The sequence below is a fragment of the Phoxinus phoxinus genome, assembly GCF_949152265.1.
Source record: "Phoxinus phoxinus genome assembly, chromosome: 16".
In the NCBI taxonomy this organism is placed as follows: domain Eukaryota; kingdom Metazoa; phylum Chordata; class Actinopteri; order Cypriniformes; family Leuciscidae; genus Phoxinus; species Phoxinus phoxinus.
Genome location: NC_136891.1, coordinates 21,787,482 through 21,795,838, shown reverse-complemented (window position 1 = coordinate 21,795,838; position 8,357 = coordinate 21,787,482). Strand labels below are relative to the sequence as shown.

The 8,357-nt window shown below is 33.8% G+C and overlaps 1 long non-coding RNA gene across 1 annotated transcript; it reads right to left on the bottom strand.

Moving 5' to 3' along the window:
- Positions 1 to 2,064: 2,064 nt before the first annotated feature.
- Positions 2,065 to 7,316, bottom strand: LOC306983394. Its single transcript, XR_013794354.1, has 5 exons — positions 6,606 to 7,316; positions 6,264 to 6,308; positions 6,051 to 6,158; positions 2,580 to 2,717; positions 2,065 to 2,469 (listed from the first exon to the last, which is right to left on the bottom strand). It is a non-coding gene; the product is annotated as an uncharacterized lncRNA (long non-coding RNA).
- Positions 7,317 to 8,357: the final 1,041 nt, after the last annotated feature.

Here is an 8,357-nt window from a genome sequence, read left to right as displayed (position 1 = left end):
CTGTGAACATGACAGTTATTTTTCATAACATTCTAAATCCAACAGACAACTTGTTTGTTGGTGTTAGTTTGACTGTGCGGTGTGAATTGGCATTTAAATAATGCATGCAAGTAAATAATGTAACTTGTAATGCATTACTTTACTCATCACATCAACAAAGTAATCTGATTACGTAATGCACATTACTTTTAATTAGGGCTGTCAAAAGATTAATCGTGATTTAATCACATCCAAAATAAAAGTTTGTGTTTACATAATATATGTGTGTGTATAGCCTACTGTGTAGAATTATTATGTATAAATACACACACATTCATGTATATATTTAAGGAATAATTGCATATATACTGTATTTAGATAATTTATATTATATATAAATATTTTATATATACATATAACCAATTTTTCTTAAATATATACATGATTGTTTGTGTTTTATATATATAAATAATTATACACAATACACGCATATATTATGTAAACACAAACTTTTATTTTGGATGCGATTAATCGCGATAAATCTTTTGACAGCCCTACTTTTAATGCATTACTTTACTCGTAACATCAAAAGTAATCTGATTACAAAATGCACAATACTTGTAATTAATTGTTGGATCAAAAAGTAATCTGATTATGTAATACTTGTAATACATTACTTTACTCAAAAATGAAAAATGTGATTACATAATGCATGTTTCTTGTAACGCATTAGCCTACTTTACTCGTAACATCAAAAAAGAAATCTGATTGTGTTATGTATGTTACTTGTAATGCGTTACCCCCAACACTGCTCATTTCAGATAAGATTGAAAACACCTGATCTAGGTTTCATGTTAGAAATGTGTCCATTTTGAACATAATCAGAATGATGATCAGCTAATAAGGGTAAATTGACATACTCTGATACACTGGAGGGAGCATCTGGGTTGGGTTTCCACACCTTGACAGGCTGTAGAAATCTCTGATGGAATCACGTCCTCATGTTCTGATATCAAAGATACACGAAGTTCAACTAAGTTCAAATGCCTTTGCAATATTTCGCATTTATATTTTTTTGTAGCCTATATATTTTATAGTTTTCACATGATTTTATCATTTTATTGATTGGTTTGTTAAATACACACAATATTGCTGTGTTACTACTGTATTATGTTTAATACAGTATCTCTTCACTTTAAACCATAAACACATGCTGTCCACTCAAGATGAAAATATCTTTGAAAAACGTGTAAAAAAACATTTTCATGCTCCAAGTACAATAAAAACACATAGGAAAAAAATCCTGACTGAGGTTATCATTACTCATGAAAGGGTTAAAGTGACCATGAAATCAATATCCACAATTCTTATTTTTATTGAATATTGCAGTAGGGCTATATAATATTTATAAATAATAATATTTATTTATGTGCCCTCATTTAATCAAAATAGCCTAGTTCCCCTCCCTCTTACAGTGTCACCTTTTCTCTTCTCTGATGATGTGTTTACTGGCGTGAGGGCGGGACAACCTGTCACTCACATGAGATCAACCAATACCACCACAACCATCCAATCAATTATTGACTGACAAAATCAAATCCTGCCCTTTACTCTAAGAAAATTATATAAGAATGAAAATATATAACCTTTTTACTCAATGTGTTTTGTTACTTTAGCCTTTTTAAAGAACAGATTTAGCATTGGGACTATGGCAATCTATTGTCAGTCACATGCTGTACTGAAAGTAAAAGCTATCTTCTGAACATTTTTCCTTTTACATCTTCTCTTTTGTTGGAGTTTGAGGAACAAGCATGAATGCTGTTAATTTCATCTGTTTTCATAAGTTATTATCCTCCACAAATCACATGGCATAACCACCAGACTGTAAAACATAGAACTATACATAATCATGTATAATTTGGTAGGTATTCTCTGATGGATATTGCTAGTCCATTGGAGTAGACTTTTACAATTATAATTTTATTCTGTAACAAAGGACTTGGTCAAGTCAAATCAATTGTACGGTATTTGTATAGTGTTTTCAAAGCTGCTTCACAGAAATGTATAATAAAATTCATTACACTTGTAACAGATGCTATTTATTACATTTGGTGACAATATAATGATCAACAGACAAAATAGAATAATAGTTGGGAAGGTAATGGATGTTTGGTGAACCCAAAGTGCAGATGTTTGATTAAAGATGTTTATTTAAAGAAATCAAGAAAAAAAAGTCTTTAAATTTGAATTCATGACTCCAACCAAAATCACACAATATTACCAAACAACGATAAAGGCTTCAATTGGAGCAAATACACTGATTAATGGGCATAAAAGAACAGACCTTGACGTGCTTCATTTGTCTATAACTCATAATGTATATCCTTTTGTACAAGGTGTACAGGCATTTAATGCAACCAAAAATATATATTAGATAAAAGAAATAAATAAAAAAACAATGCAAACACCAACATCAACTCCTCTTTGTTCCTGTTAATGACAAAACAAAATTACAATTTTATTGCTACTATGGTAATATTTTCATGTCTTAATATACATTTAAAAAATATGTCTGTCTGTCTGTCTGTCAGATGTATTACCATGCTCTCTCAGATCCGGCGCTGTGTGGTTTACTTGGTTCATCGTCACCATCCTCCTCATCATAATCAGTATTATCACCATTATCACCATCAGAATTATCATCTTTATCCAATTTTGGTTCACTTGGAGATAAGGAACTGAAAAAATAAAATAAATACTACTACTACTACATACTAATAATAATAAAAAAATGTGTTAAAGGTACACAGATAACCTGACAATAAACAATAAAATAACACAAAAATAATAGTGCAAAATTAAGAAATGATACTGTTGTGGCAAAAATTCATCAAACAAACATCACTGCGTAAGGGAGACTCAGAGTCAAATTATAAAATAGAAGTATTTATAATTGCAAGAATAGGAGCAGTCTAATACACAGTTGTTACCCTGTGCAGAAGAGTGACACACCCCCAGACAGACTGAACTAGCTTTTTATCCTAATCTTCAAGGTCTTCCCCCCCCCAGAGCCATCCTCCCAGTAGTCTTCCATTCAGTAGTTTTCCATAGACCAGGAAGACATAACACTAGTTTCGATTCGTCACCAGGGCCAACTCCTAAGCCCTCCTTCACCAAATGGCCTTCTGACATCTAGGTCAGAGGTCCTCGTTCGTCTGTTCTCTGGAGTGTCTCTCCCTTCTGCCTCCCCAGGTACATAAAAAGAATCTTCTCTCACTACAAGTGAGAGTCACACATGTGACATTCTTTGAATCATCTATATTTTACTAAAGATCAATGAATATCATAAAACCGCCACTACAACTCCTCACTTTTTATCATTATTAATCAAACATAATAATAATAACAATAATAATTGTAATAATAAATGCAAGTTCAAGTCATTACATCATAAAAATCAGTCTCCTTGAACCTGTGAAGAAAAAGAGTTTAGGATGAAGAAAGCATAAGGCTGTTTTTTTGTGGGGGAAAGCCCCATTAATTATTTAGCAAGCAAGTAAACAATTTACTAATGCCGGGCTCACTACCGCAGTCACACTAGTAAGGAAAAAGATTATAGCACAGTAGGAAAACAAACAGATAATAAATAAATAAAAAAATAAAAATAAAAAAAATAAAAAAAATAAAAAAATCCCTCAGTTTCAAACCCTGTCCTTGTACGCCATCTCGTAACACGGATGACTGCTACTTTTAACCCTCTTTACATATCAATCGTTCTCAGAAAGAAAAAGAAAACATCAACACATTTAACTGTAATCTCTACTTGAATCATCTGCATAATTTTGTTCATCATCATCATCATCATCCAGATAGACTGTCATTTTCACCAATTGAACAGACATTCCAGTTTTCTCATATTCACCCATGAATAACAAAATGATCAGAATAACACATACAATCATAACTCATACACTACACATTTTCCCCATATCCATTTCCCTAACCATATTTTGTTCTTTTACTTTTAATTCAATCAGGCAGTGGTTCTACTTAATAAGCTTCAATAATAATCCCCATAATTTACATTAATTAATAGATCTTCTCTTCCTGAAAACCTTTGCCTTAAATATTTTCTAATTAATCAGTAACCAATCAAATCATTTGTCATATACCAATATCAATACTAAGCTCAAATAAAGTCCTCAAAATCATCCCAAAACCACATTCTTAATTCATTAGTTGGTCCACATCCTCCTCCAGGCGTGTTGGTGTAGGCCTGTGGAATTTTCAAAAATCATTATTTTCCATTTCATTTTCAATTATCATTAGACATTTCTTGCTTAATAAAGTCGGAGTCCTTTTCCCCTGAAAAACACATATCGTTCACAAGTCAGTATTCATACATTTGGAAAAACAGAATCAGTTCAGCTTGATGCAATCCATCCTGACATTCTGAAAAAGGAAAATTTTAGGTTATGCTCTGTACAAGGTGTAGCACCTTTCTGCCACAATAATAACAATCAGGCCAGGACAGTTAGCAAAATTCATCCATAGCCATTATTCAACACATTTTGCCCTGTCTCCCAATTCTGCATGCTCTCTGTAAAGCAAAACAAATTTCGAGGTTATCATCAGATAGTAAAGTACGTATTTTCTTTTGTCTACTATTCTGCCACGGCCTTCGATGCCCTTGGAAACGTCCTGTTGAAACAATCCAGACAGCAATTTTGTTAGGCAGAAGACTGGCTTCTTTCAGGGCTTTTACCCAATTACCCATAGTGTTCTCCCAACATTTATTCCATAAAGAATATAAAGCATCCCCCTTTTGATGGTCGACACAACTCGATCATCAATTTAACATAACATTTAACATAGTGTCTTCAGACAAATTTCCTCCAGACATCTTTCTCTGCCTCTGAAACAAAATATTACATTCTTCACTTAAAAGTCACAATCTCATTTTCTTATCGAAGTATTTGAAGGGCAACGGCCCTCAGTCTCGCCACGTATCCTGCTTTTTCAGGTCTGTTGTTTGGTCTCACAACTCAGTCCTCTACAACCATTTTTAAAGTCATCAATCGTTTCGTTAAGAGGTCAGGTCGTGCTGTACAGACTTGGTCAATGTCAGTCAAACAACAAAAACATTCTCCTCTTGTTTACGATAATCATAAATGCTCTTTGGATAATTTGATATTGACTTAGCCAATATGTCACATCTTTGTTGTTGCTGTCAAATCTATAACATCTTCTTTTATTTCAACCCATGATCTACAACTCCACAATTCCAATTTATATAAATACCTAAACTTATCCAAAAGTAATTCAAATCCACATCATAAATGACAAAAGTAATTACTACCAGACGGAGCGTGATCTTAAATCTCGTCCCATGTTCTCTATCATCTTCTCATCAGATTCACTCAGCATTTGCCTTCTTTACAATTTGTCACTTGCCTTAACACATCTGTAATGCCTGATAACAGAAAGACAAACAGAGTACCAAGTCCCTTCCTCCACTCAGCCGTCTCTCTTACACAAATAATCTTTTCAAACAGCCTCCTAAGACTGAAACTTAATTAATCATAGAACCCTTAATAGTTAATAAATGTTAATATACAAATGTTTAACTCAAATTAGAACCATTACAATAATCTAAAATACATTATGCTATGAGTATTTATAAGGTTATCTTTAGTTTGAATACTTGTATAAATTCTCAATTCACCTAACCTTTGTTATCCAAACTCTTACAAAACCTGTCTTAATCTATAGTCCCCCACCATGTCTAATGACCTTCAGGAGTTAAAACCATCTTATAGACATATTAGTTCGAAATCAACTTCTATAATTTTCCTTGCCCATAAGGCAACCAACATCATGTTCCTGATATAAATTAATAAGTTTTGTTACTGTCTCCCCAACAAATAAGGACAGTCACCTCATGGTCTCAGCTGACTCTTGAAAGCACATTCACATTAGCTCTTTATCTATAATTTCCATCAGACTTGTCACAATTGAAAACAAGCCATACAGTGAATTGCGGTTTTTTTTTTGTACCGCCACTACAATACCTTTTTCTTAACACTAGTGATGCATTGGCTAACCGGGGCGACGAAAGGCAGGTTACCTTCAGTTCCCTCCTGTTGAGCGTTGTGTAGCTGTATGATAACGCTACTTCTCTGAAAACACAAATATCAACATGAATTGCAAAGCATTTCTTAATCATTGGTGTATCAAATTAAATAATATTCGTCAAGGAAAAATACTAAAATGAACAATTGTACCTGGTTCTCCACGCTACTGGTACATTACTGGCTAAACTCGGTAGGCTGCAAACAAAATTGTAATTATAATAATACAATAAAAATAAATCTTTCAATATATAGTGATGATACTGTGCTATTTATTTAAATAAAATCAATTTTCACTGAAAACACAATTTACAAAAAAAAAGAAGCTTTTTGGATTAATCTTTGAAAATTTGAAGAAAACAAAATATATCAATCAAATAGTGTGCACAAATGATATTTTGCCACAGGTGGAAGCATAAAACATTATTTTGAAGAAATACAGAAATCTGTAAGTGAAGCCAAAACAAACAGGCCTACTGTACATGTTAAACTTACCTTGTGTAGTTGTAACTTGGATATCTTGACTGTGAAGAGTGCTGCGCAGCACCTGAAAAACAGGCCATTTCTTTACCAGACATTATTCCTCAAATTATATCTGTGGCAGAAAGAGATTTGTGTTTTGTGTCTGAAGTGCTTCAACACATATGCAGCACACTAAAGAAGGGCAGAGCATGAAGCACTGGTTGCATGTGATCAGTGTGATTCCACTGGTGAATGCATTTCTGGCCCCTCCTCCTTTTTCTCACAGCAGACCAAAAAGTCCCAGTTATGATATCAGGTGCAAATGCTTAATAAGAAGTGAATAAGATCCAATATTACTATTGGGGAGTGGGGCTCTTAAAGACTTTGTTTCACTAAAGTGTCTGTACAGTGTAATTATACAATTAAGTACTGAGTAATATTAACAATGTGGGTTTAGGGTAGAATTAGGGTTTGGTTTATGGTTAGTTGCATAATAGTATGCCTAATTTACTCAACAAAATGGATACTGTAAAATAAAGTGTGACCAAGACTTCTCAGAAAAGAGTGCTGTCAAAGCTACTTTTCCTTTCACTACAATAGGCCTAAGTGTGTTTTTATTGTGATCACATTCAAATACTAAGATTTTTCTGATCTCAAACACTAAACATGTCAATAAAGATATCAGGTTCTCAAACCAAGTCATTATCTTTGACAAGAACATTCAGTTATATAACGTCCTTTGTTTGTACTTATTTTTCTGTTAACTTCCACATATTTGAGATTTAAGTTTTATCCATGAACTCTTGGTTTTAAAATAGTTTTTGTATAAATTGGAGTGATAATTGGATTTTTGATGGGTGATCTTAAACCCTTTACAAAATATTATATGAATATCACTTAGAAGACATGCTATCAAGTTAAAGTAACAAGTTAGTAAAAGCAAGTTAAAATAATTTGTTCAGAATATTTTTTTTAGTATAAGACACTACGTCAAAGATTAAGCATTAATGAACACCAGCAGGTCCAGAGGCTTTGACGCCTGGATATGAGCTTGAACATTTCTTAGAATAAGTCATTACTTTCAGTTACATTGTTTACAATAACAGTTACCTTGTTTATCACATAGCTTTCATTCATTTGTACGTCACTCTATGGAGGAACATGGTCATAAATGGAAAATGAAAGTTGCTCCCTCTGTCACAGCACTTTCAGACTCATTCTGTAAAAAAAAAATCCCCTGACAAACCAGTTGTCACTTGACAAACCACCTTGAGCAGTAGGTCCTGTGAGGATAACCAAACCATCTGCCCACATCTAAAGAGGAGGCTCCGAATGATTGCGATCCGCTGATTCCTTTTTGCAATCGTCAATCCTTCATCACAAGAGGGGTGAGAGGCTTTGATGGAACTCTTTTCTAGTATCAGAATAACTGGAATGTTTCCCCAGCTGAGGGACTACAACACTGGCGAAATAGTTCTGAAACAGAGCCTGACACCCCCCATGCTCCTCAGTGTTTTAAAACTCGGCCACAGATATGATCAGGCCCAGGTGCAGTATTGGCTTTGGTCCTTTTAAGAGATCGCACCACCTTCTCTGGTGAGGGCAGGGTCAGAAATTATTGTAGAAATGGTTGCTTCCAATTGAGTGCTTTTATCTGTCTCAAATCTGGTGTTGAAAGAATTGAGGTCATTGGGAGAGATGTTGGACTGCTACTTGCAACCTGAACATGTTTACAAGCAGTGGGAGGGAGCAATATTAACTACTGCCATGTTCTTAAAACTTTGC